Source organism: Orcinus orca, chromosome 19 (genome assembly GCF_937001465.1).
Source record: "Orcinus orca chromosome 19, mOrcOrc1.1, whole genome shotgun sequence".
Taxonomy (NCBI): domain Eukaryota; kingdom Metazoa; phylum Chordata; class Mammalia; order Artiodactyla; family Delphinidae; genus Orcinus; species Orcinus orca.
This window is the reverse complement of record NC_064577.1, coordinates 40,575,162-40,596,572: the sequence shown is the minus strand read 5'-3', so window position 1 is coordinate 40,596,572 and position 21,411 is coordinate 40,575,162.

Sequence of the window (21,411 nt, the reverse complement as noted above, 5' to 3'; positions counted from 1 at the left end):
GCTAAAAAAATATATATATAATTTGTTGAATACTTGCAAAAACGAAAGGCTGTGAGAGGCCAGTGTGGGAGTCACAGAGAACAATCATTTGACAGGGTCTTGAATTCTGAGGGAAAGCATTCCAAGTGGAGATGTACGAGAGAGTAGGAGGGCTGGCATGTGCAAAGGCCCAGGCTGGGCAGGGGAGCGCGAGTTGCAGCTCACCTCTCTTCTGAAGCTCAACCCCTCCCTTCCCATCAGTGGCTGCGAAGGGAAGCTCACACCAGGCAAATGAGGCCACCAGGGCTCACCTGGGGCTGAGGGGAGACCAAAGGCAGAGAAAAGGGGTTGTGGCCCAACCCAGGTATGTAGTAGGCTTCACAGAGAGAAACCAGCAGGGCCTTGTATGCCGGGGAGCAGTTAACGCACTGACACCCAGAGGGAAGAGCATGGTAGGCACAGGGAAGAGCACCTGAGAGAGGAGGGAGCCCCCAAAACAGGACAGGGTTCTGGAAGCTGCAGAGGCTCAGAGGTGCATGTGGGGGAGCAACAGGAGACCAGGTCAGGGAGATATTCCAAGACCAGACAGGTCATATAGGGCCTTTTATGCCATGTAGAGTTTGGACTTTATTCTCGGAGCAAAGGGGAACCCCTGAAGGCCACCTGGGAAGCTCCAGTCACCAGCCTGCCCTTTCTGGACTTTCCCCCCCAAATGACCCCCACGCCCCTTCCTGCTTTCTTTCTTATTTTTTTTTTACTCTTCCATTATGGTTTATTACAGGATATTCAATATAGTCCCCTGCCTTATACGGTAGGACCTTCTTGTTTATCTATTTTATATATAGTAACTTGTATCTGCTAATCCTGAACTCCTAATTTATTCCTCCCCCACCCCCTGTCCTCTTGGGTAACCAAACATAAGTAACCAAACATAAAACATAAAACCAAACATAAAACAAACATAAGTTTGTTTTCTATGTCTGTGAGTCTGTTTCTGTTTCGTAAGTTCATTTGTGTCATATTTTTAGATTCCACATATAAGTGATATCATATGGTGTTTGTCTTTTTATGACTTACTTCACTTAGTATGATAATCTCTAGGTCCATCCATGTTGCTGCAAGTCACATTATTTCATTCTTTTTTATGGCTGAGTAGTATTCCATTGTGTATATATACCGTATCTTCTTTATTCATTCATCTATCGATGGACAGTTAGGTTGCTTCCACGTCTTGGCTATTGTAAATAGTGCTGCTATGAACACTGGGGTGCGTATATTTTTTCGAATTAGAGTTTTCCCCAGATATATGCCCAGGAGTGGGATTGCTGGGTCATATGGCAACTCTATTTTTAGTTTTTTAAGGAACCTCCATACTGTTTTCCATAGTGGCTGCACCAATTTACATTCCCACCAACAGTGTAGGAGGGTTCCTTTTTCTCCACACCCTCCCTAGCAATTGTTATTTGCAGACTTTTTTTTTAAAGTTTATTTATTTATTTGGCTGCATTGGGTCTTAGCTGCTGCACGTGGGCTTTCTCTAGTTGCGGCGAGCAGGGGTTACTCCTCGTTGCAGTGAGCGGGCTTCTCATTGTGGTGGCCTCTCTTGTTGTGGAGCATGGGCTCTAGGCACGCGGGCTTCCGTAGTTGTGGCACGCAGGCTCAGTAGTTGTGGCTCGAGGCCTCTAGAGCACAGGCTCAGTAGTTGTGGCTCACGGGCTTCGTTGCTCCGCGGCATGTGGGATCTTCCCAGACCAGGGCTCAAACCCATGTCCCCTGCATTGGCAGGCGGATTCTTAACCACTGCGCCACCAGGGAAGCCCCATTGTAGACTTTTGAATGATGGCCATTCTGACCAGTGTGAGGTGGTACTTCATTGTAGTTTTGATTTACATTTCTCTAATAATTAGAGATGTTGAGCATCTTTTCATGTGCCTGTTGGCTATCTGGATGTCTTTGGAGAAATGTCTATTTAGGTCGTCTGCCCACTTTTTGATTGGGTTGTTTGTTTTTTTTGTTATTGAGCTATATGAGCTGTTTGTATAGTTTGGAAAGTAAGCCCTTGTCGGTCACATCATTTGCAAATATTTTCTCCCAGTCCTGTAGGTTGTCTTTTGGTTTTGTTTATGGCTTCCTTTGCTGTGCAGAGTTTGAGTAGGTCCCATTTGTTTATTTTTGCTTTTATTTCTATTGCTTTGCTCATCCCCTGCTTTCTCTTCCCTCCTGTTCCCTAACTTTTTCTGCAACCAATATCTGGCAAATCTGATGTCAAAACTCTTGTCTATGCCCTGCCACTCCTTTCTGAAGGTGGATTCTTAGATGCTGTTGCCAGCACGCTGACGGCCTGCTCTTTATCATTTTTTTCTGAGGAGCCATGGCCTGCCCTGCCCTAAGCTGCCCCAGACCAGTTCTGCTCAGCAGCCTGCCCTGCTTCCTTCCCTCCCCCAAAGCCCTCAAATCATTCCTGACAGGCTCAGCCGGGCCTCCTCCCCCAGCTCAACCACAACAGTCCCCTTTCTGTCTGCAGTCCACCAGATGCATAATTTCACAATATTTTGTTAGTGTTATAATTATATTTTTGTCATGTAATTTCCTTTTCTAAACTCTCAAACACAACCCCATGTAGTCCATAAAGTGCTTTGGCATTCTTGCAATAATTAAGTTCCAACAAATAAAGTTGGTTTTGAAATGTACCCCCTTCCTTAGCAGTTAACTCTATAATTAAGACAGTTTCTTCAGTTCATTTTTTAAAGTAATCAAGACGTGGATATGAAACATGGACATTCTCTTTTTTTGTTAAAAATGAAAATATAAAGGGAAAGGCAGGGTACAAAACTCTAGCTACAGACTGATTTTTTTTAGTTTGAAATGATAGATTCACAGGAAAGTGCAAAGAAACATACAGGGAGGTCTTTGACACCCTTCACCCCGCCTCCCCTGATGTTAACATCTTGCATAACTATAGTACAATAGCAAAACTAGGAAACTGACGTTGGCACAATCCACAGAGCATAAGCAGACTTCACCTGTCACATATAGTTTGCTCATGTGTGTGTGCAGCCCTATGCAATTTTATCACATGTGTACTTTCATGTAACCACCACAATAAACATGATACTTCATTGTGACAACATCCCACGACTCTTTCATGCCACCCTTTTATATCCACACTCACCCTGCCCTCAGCCTGATTTAAATATGAAAAAATATTAAATGGAGCACAGAAAAATTGCTGAGAGAAAATACAGCAAAACGATTGTCAATAGATGTATGGATTGTGGGATAATGCTTGATTTATTTTTTATTTTACTTTTTATTTTTACAATTTCCAGTCTTTTCCATTTTTCTTCAGTGATAATCCATTACTTTTATGAGGATAATATCTTGAAGAAATTTATAACATATACCATAGTATTTATAATAGCATGATCCAACAATTTTCAAATTGGAAAAAATTCTGGTAGATTTTAACTTGTTTTGAAGTTTACTTTACCAACAGATCAAAAGAAGCCCTTCCTTTCCAGGTGTAAAATTTTTTCCATCTCCCACAGAGCGATTTACAAAGTAAAACATCTAAGCGTTGTTCATAATTCTATCTTAGCCCGCCTTTATAAGGTTAAACTTGAGCACAGTAAAAGGACATTGTTTCAGTTATTTATTGATTGCATAAAAATTCATCGTAAAACGTAGAGGCAAAAAATATTGATTTATTGTTTCTCTTGATTCTGTTAGTTGATTGCAAAGTTCTTTTTCTGGATCACTTGGGCTACTACAGATGGTTGGAACAGCTGGAAATTTATTCCAAGTTGGCCTCATTCACAAGTCTGACAGTTGGTGCTGGGCAGGGAGTCTCAGTTCTTCTTGTGACCTCCCAACCTCCAGTAGACTAGACACTGGTCCAGGACAGGGTTCCAAGAGGGCAAGCCCCAGTGCACAAGCGCTTACCCTCCCGTGTTTGTGTGATTCATGAGTCTCTTGGTCAAGCCCAAAGTTGATTAGGGAGGGAGCTACACAAAGGCAGGAATACTGGGAGTCAGGGTCATTAGGGGCCACCAAATGCAACAATCTACCACAGATATGAAGGCTTGCCCCTTTATAAGAATGTAAATATGGGCAAAATAAAATATTGCTTTGGGTCCAGGGGTAAGGTTGAAGAAGGCAATTATAAGGCAATTTCTAATCGTCATATAACCATGATTCAATCAAGATAATAGAAAAGGCCAATTTCCCCATGGCTAACTTAAGAACTAGTGCCTTATTAAGTGAGTTGAATAATACAGTTACATAATCAACTAGATGTTACATTCCTATATCTATTTCCATAGTAGAAAGTAATACAGACAAGAAATTCTCTTTTCTTAATATTCACCAAACATAATTTAGCTTTTTTTTTTTTTTGGCCACACCGAGGCACGTGGGATCTTAGTTCCCAAACCAGGGATCAGTCACCCAAGCCCATGCAGTAGAAGCGTGGAATCTTAACCACTGGACCGCCAGGGAAGTCCCCATAATTTAGCTCTTTATTTTAAAAAAGATTTGTTGGAATTCCCTGGCAGTCCAGTGGTTAGGACTCTGTGCTCTCACTGCCGAGGACCCGGGTTCAATCCCTGGTAGGGGATCGAAAATCCTACAAGGCTTGCAGAGTGGCCAAAAAAATAAAAATAAATTTTAAAAAAAGATTTATTGTTTAAAAACAAGTATTTGTGAAAATTATAATTCCTAAGAGTTATACATTAAATCAGACTTTGCCTCAGAACTAATTTCTACAAATACAGGAAATATAAAAATGGATATGTTGGGACTTCCCTGGTGGTGCAGTGGTTAAGAATCCGCCTGCCAGTTCAGGGGACACGGGTTCGAGCCCTGGTCCGGGAAGATCCCACATGCCGCGGAGCAACTAAGCCCGTGCACCACAACTACGGAGCCTGTGCTCTAGAGCCCACGTGCCACAACTACTGAAGCCCACGTGCCTAAAGCCCGTGCTCTGCAACAAGAGAAGCCACCCAATGAGAAGCCCACGAACCGCAACGAAGAGTAACCCCTGCTCGCCGCAACTAGAGAAAGCCCACACGCAGCAACAAAGACCCAAGGCAACCAAAAAAAAAATAACGATATGTTGGAACTTCCTTGGTGGCGCAGTGGTTAAGAATCCGCCTGCCAATGCAGGGGACACAGGTTCGAACCCTGCTTGGGGAAGATCCCACATGCCTTGGAGCAACTAAGTCCATGCGCCACGACTACTGAGCCTGCACTCTAGAGCCCATGAGCTACAACTGCTGAGCTTGTGTGCTTCAACTACTGAAGCCCACACGCTTAGAGCCCGGGCTCCACAGCAAGAGAAGCCACCACAATGAGAAGCCCGCGCACCGCAACGAAGAGTAGCCCCCGCTCACTGCAACTAGAGAAAGCCCACGCACAGCAACAAAGACCCAATGCAGCCATAAATAAGTTAAAAAATTTTTTAAATCCTTTAAAAAACAAAAAGTCTGACCTGTTTAGATGCATGAATCCTAGACCAACACAAATTTGAAAGGAGAAAGGAGAGAGCTACTAGGGACTGTCAAGTAAAAAGCAGTCAGGACCAGCACAATCATCCTGATAAGGAGAGAAGAAACAGAAACATTACCAAAAGCCATAAGGAAGGGCCAGTTGGCTTACGGGAGAACCTAAGAGTCTTTGGGCAGCACGGCCAAACTCAAAGCCTAGCATTCATGCAGTGCCTCGAGTCAACGAGAAAAGATTGAATTTCATTCAGTATATTCCATTTAAGAAAAAAGAGAAGAGTACATTTTACATATACTCCCATCAGAAATATATATATATATATATATATATATATATAAATATAAATATATAAATGTTTTAAGTTCTGAGACCTAAAGAGATAAGCCTGGTTATCTGGAATATCCACTTATCTACATGGAAAATCTTTTTTTTTTTTTCCTGTTAAACAGTGAGGGGCTACTGATTTTCCACTGAAAGGGGTAGTATCTTTTCTCTGGGATACCAGCCCCCTGTTCACTGCTCTCCTGGCAATTACTCCACTACATTTCAATTAATGATTCACTTCTCTGTCTCCCCCGCTGGCCTATGCATTTCTTGTGGGCTGGGAGAGGGTCTTTTATCTCTGTAGCCCTGATATCTACCGCAGGCCTAGCACATTGTAACCATTCAACAAACATCTGTTAAATAAGTGAAAGAACAGTGTCAAGGCCATAGCTTCTACTGTCTTTCCTTTAACAAGGAGACAATAAAAGACTTGCCACACAATCACATAATAGTGTACCCCAGGATAAATTTGTGTGTTCACTACATTGGCCTTCAGATCAAGAACATTGTGACTTTAATCCCAGACCATTTTCAAAAAGGAGGGAAGGGCTTCCCTGGTGGTGCAGTGGTTGAGGGTCCGCCTGCTGATGCAGGGGACACGGGTTCGTGTCCCGGTCTGGGAGGATCCCACATGCCGCGGAGCGGCTGGGCCCGTGAGCCATGGCCGCTGAGCCTGCGCGTCCGGGGCCTGTGCTCCACAACGGGAGAGGCCACAACAGTGACAGGCCCGCCTACCGCAAAAAAAAAAAAAAAAAGGAGGGAAAAGGGGGCAAGAGATGTCATTTCTGCAATTTACAGAGACAAATTTTTTTCAATTCCTTTTATGCATGACGTAAGGAAAGCGATCCCCAGATTCTTACACTGAATAGCTTTACGGTATCAGGAACCAAGTGGCTTGTTGTAGCTGAATTTCTGATATTTGATCCTTTGGAAATCTTCCCAATGGATACATTATACAATGTGCCATTAGCGCCTGAATGGAAACAAACTAGTGACTAGGAGTATTTTACTTCCTACAAGATCAAATCATAGTCATGAATCACGAACTAGATCTGTAGACGGCTGCACCAAAACAGAAAATCAGTGGAGGGTATGGCAGTTCCAAGGCCCTCCCTGCAAAGTCAGTTGGGAAAGAGGGCGTCAGAACTGGCACAGCGGGAAGGTCACCCACAGGGTAAGACAAAGTTGCCAACTGGATGTGCTCCTTTGAAACAACTTTGCAGCGGCTTGCCTTTCTCAAGGAGCAGGGCTGCAGCCAGGAGATGACAGAAAGGAGGAGGTGAGGAATGAGAGCGAGCCTCATCGACACCCAGCTACAGCGGGTTGGGCCAATGAGAAAAACACTGGGCCAGAGAGCCCCAGACCTTGCCCAGAGACTCGAAAGTGATTCAAGGAAAATGAACATTTTCCTTTCCCCAACCTACCGTCCTCCCTGAGAGGCCTGACTCCCACCATGTCCCATTCTTCCTTAGGATTCCAGAACCTAGAGAGAACCGCTCCCCAAAACTTTTCTCTTGCCCACTTAGATTCCAGTCCTGGAAATGGTACTATTCTGAGTATCCTATCAGCGGGGAGGACCCCAAGGGCAGAAAGGAATCACACAGGGCACTGGCCACAGAGTTGGTGTGAAAAAAACACCAAGTCACCTGAGGTTCATGAAAAGGATCAAGTAGCGATGAGCATACTAGGGTTCATGTCAAGGAGCTAATGAAGGCCAGACTACTACCTCTGCTTCTAGGACATAACTATAGACGATGAAGCTTAAGAGGGTCCCCCACCCAAAGCCCTGGGACAACCTTAACCGAAGTCTAGTGTGGCCCCTGGAAATCCTTGTGACCTCACTCTCTCGTGGATTGTAAATGGACTCCTGAGAGCACTGGGGTACTCTGCTCTGGGGTCCAGTTGTGTTCAGGGATCTCCCCATAGTGACTCTTCTCTTCCAACCAGCTATGTTCCCTTGGCCTCATGCTATTTATTTCTCTGTATGCACTGCAGTCGTCCCTTGCTCATTCAGTAAGTTTCTGACCACTGCCTCTAACCCACATGTGAGTGCATGCCTTCAGGTAAGTTTTGTTATCAGGAGATGCAGCAGCTGTTAATCCGTAGGCCCTGAGCCACTAAACTGATTCTCCTACCCTGCCGTACTCCATGCACTTATATCCTTGCCATGTGAACAGCAAGGCCCCCTATAAATGCAAGCGTTCCTTCTGTTTCCCCTACACCAAGACTTCTTAACCTTTGCTGGTGCATGGATCACTTTGAGAATCTGTTATGAACCTTTCCCCAGAAAAATGTAAACATATGAATTTGAAAATAATGTTAAGGGGTTCTTGATTCCTAAAGCCCATCTTTTGGACTCCAACCCAATGCTAACAATTCCTGATGGCAAGAAATGATGACCCTTCTAAAGAGACAGGCAGTCAGAAGAGTGAGAGCTCTGGGGAATTCCCTGGCAGTCCAGTGGTTAGGACTCAGGGCTCTCACTGCTGGGCCTGGGTTCAATCCCTGGTCAGGGAGCTAAGATCCCACAAGCCACGCAGTGCGGCCAAAGAAAAATAAAAAAGAGCAACAGCTTAACCTACTTGCTCTCCATATGCATAAAAGCCTGCAGAAGATTTGGGGACAAAAGTTTGTCAGTTTCATCCTTGAGGTCCAGCCAGGGGCTGTGCTCCGCTGTCCACCGAGCTCAGGCAGCAGGCTAGGCTCATAATGACCAACCAAGGCAGCATCTCCTCATTGAGGCTGGCAGACACAGGCCCCTGCCCTTGCCCACACCAACACACTCCCACCTATGGGGCTAGCCCAGGCCTTACACACCTTTCCCCTATGGCCATCCAGGCAAGCCAGGTGACTCTGGTGCTACCTTGTCACCTTGAAATAGTGGATGGAAAGGACTTCCTCCAGGTCTGCCAGGCCACACCTTTCCTATATTTCCTTCTTCTACCTTCATCTCTCTCTCTCTCTCTCTCTCACACACACACAGACACACACACACACACAGACACACACACACACACATTGCAGCTATCACTCAGGAGAACAGCCAGTGTCAGCATCCTGAGGCCCCCCCTGGAGCACTTCTCCCAGAGCACATCTTCAGGGATGACTCTGCTGAGCTCAGTCATGACTGTCACCCAGCCACTGTCCAGATTCCATTTCCTGGGTCACTGTGACCTCCTCAAAGGCCACAGCCATCACGGAGCTGGTATTCTCATGCTGACATCCTACTCCAACCCTCTCTGCCTCAAAACAAAACAAAACAGCCTTGATCTTGGCACAAAACTAAGTGGTCATCACACACACAGAGGGTTGCCACCAACCTTCCCCAACCAATGCCCAAAATGATCACATATCTTTTTTTAAAAAAAAATAGTCAATAGGGCTTCCCTGGTGGCACACTGGTTGAGAGTCCGCCTGCTGATGCAGGAGACACGGGTTCGTGCCCCGGTCCGGGAAGATCCCACATGTCGCGGAGCGGCTGGGCCCGTGAGCCATGGCCGCTGAGCCTGTACGTCCGGAGCCTGTGCTCTGCAACGGGAGAGGCCACAACAGCGAGAGGTCCGTGTACCACAAAAAAAAAAAAAAAAAAAAAAAAGTCAATAATGTATTGCATGGCATTCATAACATTTTTTTGGTTATAAATTTATTTATTTATTTATTTTTGGCTGCATTGGGTCTTCATTGCTGCATGCAGGCTTTCTCTAGTTGCGGCGAGCAGAGGTTACTCTTCGTTGCTGTGCACGAGCTTCTCATTGTGGTGGCTTCTCTTGTTGTGAAGCATGGGCTCTAGGTGCATGGGCTTCAGTAGCTGTGGCACACGGGCTCAGTAGTTGTGACTCACGGGCTGTAGAGCGCAGGCTCAGTAGTTGTGGCACACGGGCTTAGGTGCTCTGCAGAATGTGGCATCTTCCCAGACCAGGGCTTGAACCCGTGTCCTCTCCATTGGCAGGCAGATTCTTAACCACTGTGCCACCAGGGAAGTCCCTGATTACATATTTCTAACAAAGACTGACCATGAACATAATCTAGAGTCTGTGGACCCCAGGGATAGGGAGAGATTTCCCTGCCCTTCCATAGACTAGGGACTTCTCCCACTCTAGCCTTTCCCAATCGTGGGAAAGCTTCCTCCTCCCCACATATACCATCTTTCCTACCGGTAGAGCATTTCATCCTTGAGGTCCAGCCAGGAGAAACAAAACTGTAAGGTACCAAAAAAAACCTCTCAGGATGGACCTCAGAGTCAATTCTTGATGCCGTGGACCATCACATGAATTAGAAATCCATGTGAATAACATGTCACCAGAGTTTTATTCCAAGATTCAGTCCAATTCTGGCCTCTCCCGACATGCTGTCAAGCAGTGCAATGTACTTAAAATGTTATCATAACCTATGTCTCAGAACGTTGTTAATAACTAGATTTGTGATCTTGGGCAGGGCACCTGTCCCTGGGCCTCTGTTTCATCATTCATTCACTCAACAAACATTTATTGAGAATCTAGTAAGCTCCAGGCACTGTGCTAAGTGCTAATGACAACAAAGATGAGCAAGATATAGACTGGCTGAAGAATTTCCCACTCTATTGTTTATGTATTAATGTAAATAACACATCACATGGCTGCATGAGTTATTTACATTAACACATAATTAGGGCAATAACACACTAGGGTAATAATGGAGGCCAGACAAGGTACTAGAGGAAAACTGGGAGGGGAGAACCTGTGTCTGACTGGGGCAGAGGGGTCTGTAAAAATAAGGGGGTTGGACTTCCAGATGAGAGAGTCTGTTACTCTAAGATCATGATGCATTCCAAAAGGGCCCAGCAGCCGTTTGTATATTTCACTTCAGGGAAATGTGTGCAAACCACCCTCCACTAGTGCAGATAAGGCATTTACCATTGGCAGTTTACCATTTGGCACCAACACCTCTTTCAAATTGAAGAGAAGCCAGATTCTCATTATCAGACCTTTGCAATATCCAATTCCAATGATTACCTACGAGTGTAAATGACACTTGGTGAAATCAAGTCTCTTCCAACTCCAAGGTCAGAAAACACATTATGTATACTTGTGTCATATATATACTTAACCAGTTGATGAAACAAACACATCATTTAGGAGCGGGAAAATAACCAAACCCATACACACATAAAATGAATCTATCATAAGGTTTTCTTTCAAACAAAAACCAGAAATAAAACCTATTGATCTGTGATTGCTGGGAACTCATTCACCCTGAGATGCTACTGAACTAAAGTCTGCTAAATGTGGCTTACAATTAACTCACAAGCACTAGTTGATACAATTTAAATCCTCAAATACTGAGAGGAACAGAGTTGTGAATGCCTAAAAGGTCAATATCAATCCTTCCAAGCTATTTTCTTTTTCTGCTTACCTGTTTTTTCTATATTTACTACAATAAATATTTTTTTTAATTAATTAATTAATTTATTTATTTCTGGCTGTGTTGGGTCTTTGTTGCTGTGCGTGGGCTTTCTCTGGTTGCGGCAGGTGGGGGCTACTCTTCATTGTGGCCCACGGGCTTCTCATTGCAGTGGCTTCTCTTGTTGCAGAGCACGAGCTCTAGGGCATGCGGGTTTCAGTAATTGTGGTGCATGGGCTTCAGTAGTTGTGGCGCACGGGCTTAGTTGCTCCGTGGCATGTGGGATCTTCCCAGACCAGGGCTCAAACCCGTGTGCCCTGCATTGGCAGGCGGATTCTTAACCATTGAGCCACCAGGGAAGCCCAATAAATGTTTTGATGTTGTAATATTTAAACCTGGTAAGGTCATTATTTTACATAGAATAAAGTGTGTCCTCTCCCATTAAAATATTTATTAGTTTTTCCTGTCTTCCCAAGGTAGTGTGTGGAATCTGATACTGCCACATGCAAAATGACTGGTAAGTCAGTTATATCTACAATTCAGTGCTTAGATTTTGTTCTATCTTGAAGTAGGAATACAGGTAAAATACAAGGCTTCCCCATCCCATTTTCAATTCTTCATCAGTTTTTTATATATATATATATATATATACACACATATATATATATATATATATTTTTTTTTTTTTTTTTTTTTTTTTTTGCGGTACGCGGGCCTCTCACTGTTGTGGCCTCTCCCGTTGCGGAGCACAGGCTCCAGACGCGCAGGCTCAGCGGCCATGGCTCACGGGCCCAGCCGCTCCGCGGCATGTGGGATCTTCCCGGACCGGGGCACGAACCCGTGTCCCCTGCATCGGCAGGCGGACTCTCAACCACTGTGCTACCAGGGAAGCCCTATATATATTTTTTTGATAAAAGTATATCTATGTATATTTGATATATATTTATCAAAAATATATATTTATCAAAAATTTTACGTGTTAAGAAGCCACCTTGATGGTTGCACACCAATGTGAATGTACTTACTGAATATTACACGTTAAAATTACACTGAGGGCTTCCCTGATGGCGCAGTGGTTAAGAATCCGCCTGCCAGTGCAGGAGACATGGGTTTGAGCCCTGGTCCAGGAAGATCCCACATGCCGTGGGGCAACTAAGCCCGTGCACCACAACTACTGAGCCTGCGCTCTAGAGTCCGTGAGCCACAACTACTGAAGCCTGCGAGCCACAACTACTGAAGCCCGCGCACCTAGAGCCCGTGCTTGGCAACAAGAGGAGCCACCACAATGAGAAGGCCATGCACCGCAACGAAGAGTAGCCTCTGCTTGACACAACTAGAGAAAGCCCACGTGCAGCAATGAAGACCCAATGCAGCCAAAAAAAAATTACACTGAACTGTACACTTAAAAACGGTTAAAAGAGTAAATTTTATGTGATGTATCTTTTATCACATTAAAAAAAATAATTAAAAATGTTTTATTTTTAAAAATGCAATTGACTTGTGTATATGGACCTTGTATTGTAATCTTTCTAAACTCCCTTATTAGTTCCAGTAGCTTTTGAAGGAATAGTCCTTAGGATCTTCTATGTACAATCTTGTCTTATGTCTTCTGTAAATACAGTTTTATTCTTTTCTTAAAAAAAAAAAAAAGATATCTCTACATTAACAAAGCAAAGACTACCAGAATATAAAATCTTCTTTTCTGTACACTAAAACGCTTTTAAGATATGCCAAAGAGGAAGAGCCATGACACAACAGATGTCAACTCAGATTAGGGAAGATAAGATTAAAATTACTTTGATTCAACACATGAGAACAATTTGAGAATGACTTTGCTTCAACATGTGATTAACAGAATAACACCGTTAAGTCATGTATCATTCCTGAGCCACAGAAGAACTATGGCAGAGGGAAGTGGACACAGGCTTTCCAGGGTTCTTTGGACTCTCATCTTATTTGATCACGGGGTGATTCAACCAGGGAGCACTGTTTGGTCTCAATCCACCCAGAAGACACACTCGATGACTTGCTTCTATCACACATTTACAGATGGGGTTGAAGTAAGTAAGGGAAGGGACTCTGACACTTCTCTCTCGGAAACCTCAGCATAGACACAGATCCCCCCCGAGAGCCTGCACAAAGGGACTGTCTGAGACCTGCAAACCCTGGGGTTCAACCGCCAAGGTCTTAAACTGGAGAGGTAAGGAGCCCGAGGGGCAGGCAGGCCAGGACTCAGAAAACAAGAGCTCCAAAACACACAAACAAAAACCATGAATAAAAAGTGCTAGGGCTGGATTTTCCAATTCTCAGTTAGACTGTTAAATAACTCTTCTTAGAAATTTGTTGGGCTGATTTAACAAAGCAAATGATAGAGAGCAGGAAACTAAAACTATGTCAAAAGTTAATTTTTAATAATCTGCCCAATAGTTTTAATTAGCCAAATATACTAGCCCGGCATAGCTGGAGAGACGTATTGATAGCATAATAAACATCAGTAGAGTCAAAAGGGACTACAAATTTCAACATACATATAAAAACAGTGGAAGCCTTAGAAATAATAACTTAGTCCCAGATACCTGAGGAGATCAAATTATTAAATATAACATATTAAAGCAATAACAGAAGATATTACATCTTACCACAGTGGAAAAATTTTTTTTTATTTCATCAGAAAAAAAATCTGCTTTAATTTTTTCATGGCTGGGAAAATAGGATCTTAAAAAGGAATTCTGCCAAGAGCACCAACACAAATATATCATGACTTAAACAGAAATCATCTTTACTGTAAGAAGGAGAAAAAATACAACTTTCACAATACAGAAAATACAGACCATGAACAATATTATTACTAGTAGATCATGCAAAGATATGTTTTGAAAAAGAAACAAGCCTCAGTTTCCTCATTCATGAAATGAAAACTTGAAATAGACTGAGTATTTAGTGATCAAACGTTTTATGCGTTAACAAGCTATCTCGGACTTCCCTGGTGGCGCAGTGGTTAAGAATCCGCCTGCCAATGCAGGGGACACGGGTTCGAGCCCTGGTCCAGGAAGATCCCACATGCCGCGGAGCAACTAAGCCCGTGCGCCACAACTACTGAAGCCCACGCGCGTAGAGCCTGTGCTCCGCAAAAAAGAGAGGCCACAGCAATGAGAAGCCCGCGGGCCACAACGAAGAGTAGCCCCCACTCGCCACAACTAGAGAAAGCCTGCGCGCAGCAATGAAGACCCAATGCAGCCAAAAGTAAACAGATAAATAAATTTATAAAACAAAAAACAAGCCATCTTGGGGGATAGGGAAGGATGGATTGGGAGTTTGGGGTTAGCAGATGCAAACGGTTGTACGTAGAATGGATAAAAAACAAGGTCCTACTGTATACCACAGGGAACTATATTCAATTTCCTGTGATAAACCATAATGGAAAGAATATTTAAAAATGTATATATATGTATAACTGAATCACTTTGCTATACAGCAGAAATTAACACATTATAAATCAACTATGCTTCAATAAAAAAGAAAAGAAGAAGCTATCTCGATGGTTGCACATCAGTGTGAATGTACTTAATGCCACTGAATTGTACATTTTAAAATGGTTATAATGGTAAATGAGCTATAGGGGTGACAGGAGCCCCCAGGCAACCCCTCCCGAGGAGAACTGTCTCTACCCTTCCCTTTCCTTAGGGTGTAGTTGTCATTTTCTCCGTGAACACTGTGGGGGAAAGGTTGAGAAGGTTTAATTAATAAATGATTTTTATGTCCCATCCAGCTCTAGCATGCTGTCACTATGCCTCCAATAAATGAACATTGTAATGCACAGTGACAACAATTTGAATAGACAGAACCCCCCGTTCTACACAAAGAAGTTATAACAAATAATGAAAATGACAGAAACATTTCTATCTCTCTAAAAGCTACTTTTCTGGAAAGTACATTTAAAGAATATCAAGATTAAAAAAATTAAATACATTTTAAAGCAGGCATTCCTAGCAAAATGTGTTTTAGGGCAGACTGAAATGAGGGCCTAAGGTCATCCATTTGATGGCTGTAACTGTAGCTATTTCCAACTAAGAGAATGTAGCCATTACATTCTCCCCAGCCACAGTTACAGGGATAACATGGACATGAACTAAGGACAAACACAGAATCCTGAAACTGTCATCATGAAATACATAATTTCCAATAAGTAGTATAAAAAAGGATACAAAAAATACATAATAAAATCAAAAAATTGAAATTTGCCCCTATCCTTTCTCTAGTGGGTATAAAGATATTAAAACACAATCATTTATTCTTTTTTTTATAAATTTATTTGTTTGTTTATTTTTGGCTGCATTGGGTCTTTGTTGCTGCAAGCGGACTTTTCTCTTTAGTTGCTGCGAGTCGGGGCTACTCTTTGTTGCAGTGCGCAGGCTTCTCATTAAGGTGGCTTCTCTTGTTGTGGAGCACGGGCTGTAGGTGCGCGTGCTTCAGTAGTTGTGGCACATGGGCTCAGTAGTTGTGGCTCAAGGGCTCTAGAGCGCAGCCTCAGTAGTTGCAGCGCACAGGCTTAGTTACTCCGCAGCATGTGGGATCTTCCCAGACCAGGCCTCAAACCCGTGTCCCCTGCGTCGGCAGGCGGATTCTTAACCACTGAGTCACCAGGGAAGCCCCAATCACTTATTCCTAAAATAGTGCATGATTTTTTTACAGAGCACTGATGGCATACACAAATTTACCTTAGCATTCAAGAGATTCCTAAAAGAACGTTCTCAAATTTATACATAGGATAAGTTCTTCACTTGAAATCAAGTATGAAGTACATAGGGTGCAATTATATGATCCTTGCTACTTTTTATGTTTTTAAATGTCCAAAATCAAAAGTTTGAAAGTTTAATTATAGATTATATCTTTCTAATTTTAAAATGTTTAGATTTTGTTACGTGATGTGCATAGCTGAATCCTGAGTGTGTTATTTCAGCCTGGTCAGTGATCTATGTTTTTAGCACTCTTGCTTCAATAAGAGAAATAAAAAGACTCAATTGAGCATATTGTTGAGCAATGCTCCTTAAAGTTCAATGTACAAACAAATAACCCAGGGATCTCCTGAAAATGCAGATTCTGATCCAGTAGATCTTGGGTGGGACCTTGTTATTTTTTAACAAGTCTCTAAGTGAGGCTGAACCTGCTGGGCCAGAACCATATCTGAGGAGCATAGCTAGAGAGCAATGGCTTTCAAACTGAGGTGCATGAGAATCATGGGGAGGGCTCCTTAAACCAGATTGTTGGGCCCCACCCCCAGATCTGAGGTGGGGTTTGAAATTCTGCATTTCTTTTTTTTTTTTTTTTTTGGCCGCATTGCAAGGCTTATGAGATCTTAGTTCCCTGACCACGGATTGAACCCAGGCAGTGAAAGCACCGAGTCCTAACCACTGGACTGCCAGGGAATTCCCTGCATTTCTAACAAGTTCCCAGGCAATGCTGATGTTGCTTGTCTGGGATCCACACTTTGAGAATCACTGCTCTCAAGGAAAGAATATTAGATTGGGAGAGAGAACACCTGGGTCTAACCGCCGCTCTGTTACTAACTGGCCCTCTGACTCCATCAGGTAGAAATGTAGTCAGCTGCAATTAAAAGAGCATTCAATGAAGAGTAGCTTCATTATAGTAGTTTGTTTTTCTCACTTGGTAAACCCAGAGGTGGGGAGTCCAGGGTTGCGGTACCTATTAGGAAGCCATCAGGACACATGGCCTTTCTATCTTTGTGTTCTTCCATCACTAATGTGTGGCTTTTTGTGCTCATGGACACAAGACAGTTGCTGAACCAAGTTCCAAGCAGAAGGAAGGGAATAGAGCAAAGGTGGAAGGGGCATCCGGCTGCACTTGCTCTTCTGAAAAAGTGTTCCCAGGAGTCTCGCTCCATGGCTTCTGCTTACATCCCACTGGCCAGAACTGAGGCAACCATAGACCAATCACTGGAAGGTGACTAGACAGAGGGGATTGGCCTCGCCAACCAACAATGTCTACCACAGTGATCTAAGACACAGACACAGATCTTAATATAACAACAAGACAGAAAGAAGCTCCAAAACCTCAGTACACGTCTCAGCTCTCTGATCCCCCAGTCTCCTCATTTGTAAAGTGTATGAGATACACTACTGGCATTTTGGCAGTACAATTCACCCGCAGTATGGGTCTGTCCTGTACGTTGCAGGACATTTAGTAACTCTGATCTCTAGGTACTCAGTATTGCCCACACCCACCTTTGTGATAAAACCAAATAGGCCTCTGCTGTTTTGCTGCTGATACCTCCGGTTGGGGTGGAGCATGGTAGGGGACTACCTTCTGGGGTTGGAAACCATCGTACTATATGGTGTCTGGTCCAAAGTCATGTGATTCTTCCTGGCCTCTTCGGTAAAGGCTAGTGTTTCTTTGTTTTTTTCTTTTGTTGGTTTGTTTGTTTATTTGTTTGAAGGCCTGCCTACACAGCAGGAGCATGGGTCCTCACTTTTCACCTCATGGTGGGTAGGCATTTTTCATCTCCTTATTGCTATTTTTAGACATTACTCTCTTTTTTTGGAAATATAGTTTATTTACAATGTTGTGTTACTTTCTGGTGTATAGCAAAGTGATTCAGATATATATAGATATCCAGGTATATTGTTTTTCAGATTCTTTTCTATTATAGTTTATTGTGAGATATTGAATATAGTTCCCTGTGCTATACAGTAGGACCTTGTTGTTTATCCATTCTAAATGTAATAGTTTGCATCTACCAACCCCAAACTCCCAGTCCATCCCTCTCCCCGCTTCCCCCTTGGCAACCAGAAGTCTGATCTCTATGTCTGTGAGTCTATTTCTATTTCGTAGATAGGTTCATTTGTGCCATATTTTAGATTCCACATATAAGTGAAATCATATGGTATTCGTCTTTCTCTTTCTGACTTACTTCACTTAGTATGCTAGTCTCTAGGTCCATCCATGTGGCCGCAAATGGCATTATTTCATTCTTTCTTATGGCTGAGTAATAATCCATTGCGTATGTATACCACATCTTCTTTATCCATTCATCTGTCAGACATTCAGGTTGCTTCCATGTCTTGGCTATTGTAAATAGTGCTGCTATGAACACTGGGGTGCGTGTATTTTTTCAAATTAGAGTTATCTCTGGATATGTGCCCAGGAGTGGAATTGCTGGATTATATGGTAGTTCTATTTTTAGTTTTTTAAGGAACCTTCATACTGTTCTCCACAGTGGCTGCACCAATTTACATTCCTACCAGCAGTGTAGGAGGGCTCCTTTTTCTCCACACCCTCTCCAGCATTTGTTATTTGTAGACTTTTTAATGATGGCCATCCTGACTGGTGTGAGGTGGTACTTCATTGTCGTTTTGATTTACATTTCTCTAATAATTAGAGATGTTGAGCATCTTTTCATGTGCCTATTGGCTATCTGGATTCTTCTTTGGAGAAATGTCTGTTTAGGTCTTCTGCCCACTTTTGATTGGGTTGTTGGTTTTTTTGTTATTGAGCTGTATGAGCTGTTTGTATATTTTGGAAATTAAGTCCTTGTCAGTTGCATTGTTTGTAAATATTTTCTCCTAGTCCATAGGTTTAGAGAATTACTCTTTTACCTTGTTGAAAAAGCCCTCTTCCTCCTTTTTTTTAAAAATAAATTTATTTATTTTATTTATTTATTTTTGGCTGTGTTGGGTCTTCGTTGCTGCACGCAGGCTTTCTCTAGTTGCAGCGAGTGGGGGCTACTCTTCGATGCGGTGTGCGGGCTTCTCACTGTGGCAGCTTCTCTGGTTGCAGAGCACGGGCTCTAGGCATGCAGGCTTCAGTAGTTGCAGCATGTGGGCTCAGTAGTTGTGGCTCACGGGCTCTAGAGCACAGTCTCAGTAGTTGTGGCACATGGACTTAGTTGCTCCGTGGCATGTGGGATCTTCGCGGACCAGGGCTCGAACCCATGTCCCCTGCATTGGCAGGCGGATTCTTAATCACTGCGCCACCAGGGAAGCACCCCTCCTCCTCCTTTGAGGCACCTGTTATCCACCACCACACTCTTCTACTGCTTGCTCCAAAGACCTACCTACTTCCAAATCATTCTTCCACATTCTCCAGACTTTCCTCTCCACTCCAAGCCTCACCATCATATGGATGGTCCTGACTGTACTGGCTGTTCCCTGACCTCCTCACCTCCAATGCCCTTTACCACTTCTCTACTTGTCACCCACACTATGGACAGACCTCAGCACTTGCCATCCCACAAACTACTCCTTAACTTCAAACTTGACTGTCTCACTCTTGCACCACAGCTTCCTGCACCTCCACCTTCTCATTCCCTTTGTCCCATTCTTTCTAATGTTGATTTCACTCTCCAAGCAATCAGCCCCTTCCTAGCGTTACATTCTTGTCCAGGCAGTCTGGATAATCTGATCCATCCCTCCTTTATTCCCCAGATCTTTACCTCACCCTCCTGGTAAAACCCAGCCCTGGCTCTCACTGATCTGCCTCTGACACCCACATTTGGGCAGCTGAACACTGCCCGAGGCAGCATTCCCCCCCCACCGCAGACTATTGCCTTGACATCCTGATGGTCCCTAACTGCCCCAACCCTCTCCAGCCCCTGGGCTGGGAGTCCTTCTACTTGTCCTTGTCAGCCCTCTCTTCTGCTCCCAACCTTTGTCACCTCCCCTCTCACTCTCACTCGAAGCAGATAACTTCACTCCTACTTGACAGTGAAAATAGAAGCCATCAGGCAGAATCCCCCTCAACTTCCTGCCCCCCACTCCCACCCCACTAAAACACTTATTTTTATCCACACTCATCCTTTCCTCCCTTTCATTGTGGGAAAAGTTTCCTTCCTGTAGTTAATCCCTCCACCTGAGCCCTGCGTCCCAATAGCTCCAGTCTCCTCAGGGACTTGGTTCTTAGAATCCTCTCTGTCCCTTCAGTATTTCAACATGATGTTGAAATACGGAGGCTTTTGCAAGCTTCTCCCATGTTCTAAAAAGCAGTGTTCCCCAGACGCTACATTCCCACCTCCTCTGGAAAGTCTCCCTTTCTCTCTTTTCCCCTTTAAAGCTGGAATTCTTAAACTTTTTCACACCACGGATGCTTTTGGCAGTCTGGTAGATTTCTGAATGCATACAACAATACACATAGGGGATAGGGAGGGTGGGAGGGAGGGAGATGCAAGAGGGAAGAGATATGGGAACATATGTATACGTATAACTGATTCACTTTGTTATAAAGCAGAAACTAACATGCTATTGTAAAGCAATTATACTCCAATAAAGATGTAAAAAAAAAAGATATTCATAATCTGGAAAGGGAAATAACAAGCATAAAGAATAGTAGAAGTGAGGGAAAATATACTAATTGTCCCCCAAAGAGTTACAAACAAAAAGATTTAGATATTTAAGGGAGGAAGAGATCACATTAGGAAAGTTTCCATGGAGGAAGTAGCCTTTGAGAAGGGCCTCGAAAAACTGATAAGATTCCAACTGGCAGAGATGGAACAGAGTAAGAATAATAGAGAGCAAGAAATCAGCTGCAGGAAAATGGGCATTTCTAGAGAATGGTGAATAGCATATTTTGATTCAAGGGTTTGTTAACCTTTTCTGGCTTTAAGAATTTTATGAAAACTATGAACCCAATTCCTAGAAATAAAAACACAAATTTCATAATCAAAAACAAAACAGGGCTTCCCTGGTGGCGCAGTGGTTGACAGTCTGCCTGCCGATGCAGGGGACACGGGTTCGTGCCCCGGTCCGGGAAGATCCCACATGCCACAGAGCGGCTAGGCCCGTGAGCCATGGCCGCTGAGCCTGTGCATCCGGAGCCTGTGCTCCACAACGGGAGAGGCCACAACAGTGAGAGGCCTGCATACTGCAAAAAACAACAAAACAAAACAAAACAAAACAACAAAAAAAACAATACACATAGAATTACCATGGAAACCAATTATATTGAAATACAGTTGTTACAATAGATTAAAATTTGTGACACAGTAATACATGTCCTTCTTTCATTTTATTTTTCTGTCATCCGATACTGGGACTTGTGTGGTGGTGCAGTGGCTAAGACTCTGAGCTCCCAAAGCAGGGGGCCTGGGTTCGATCCCTGGTCAGTGAACTAGATCCCACATGCTGCAACTAAGAGTTAGCATGCCACAACTAAAGATCCTGCATGCCACAACTGAAAGATCCGGCACATGGCGACGAAGATCCCACATGCTGCAAC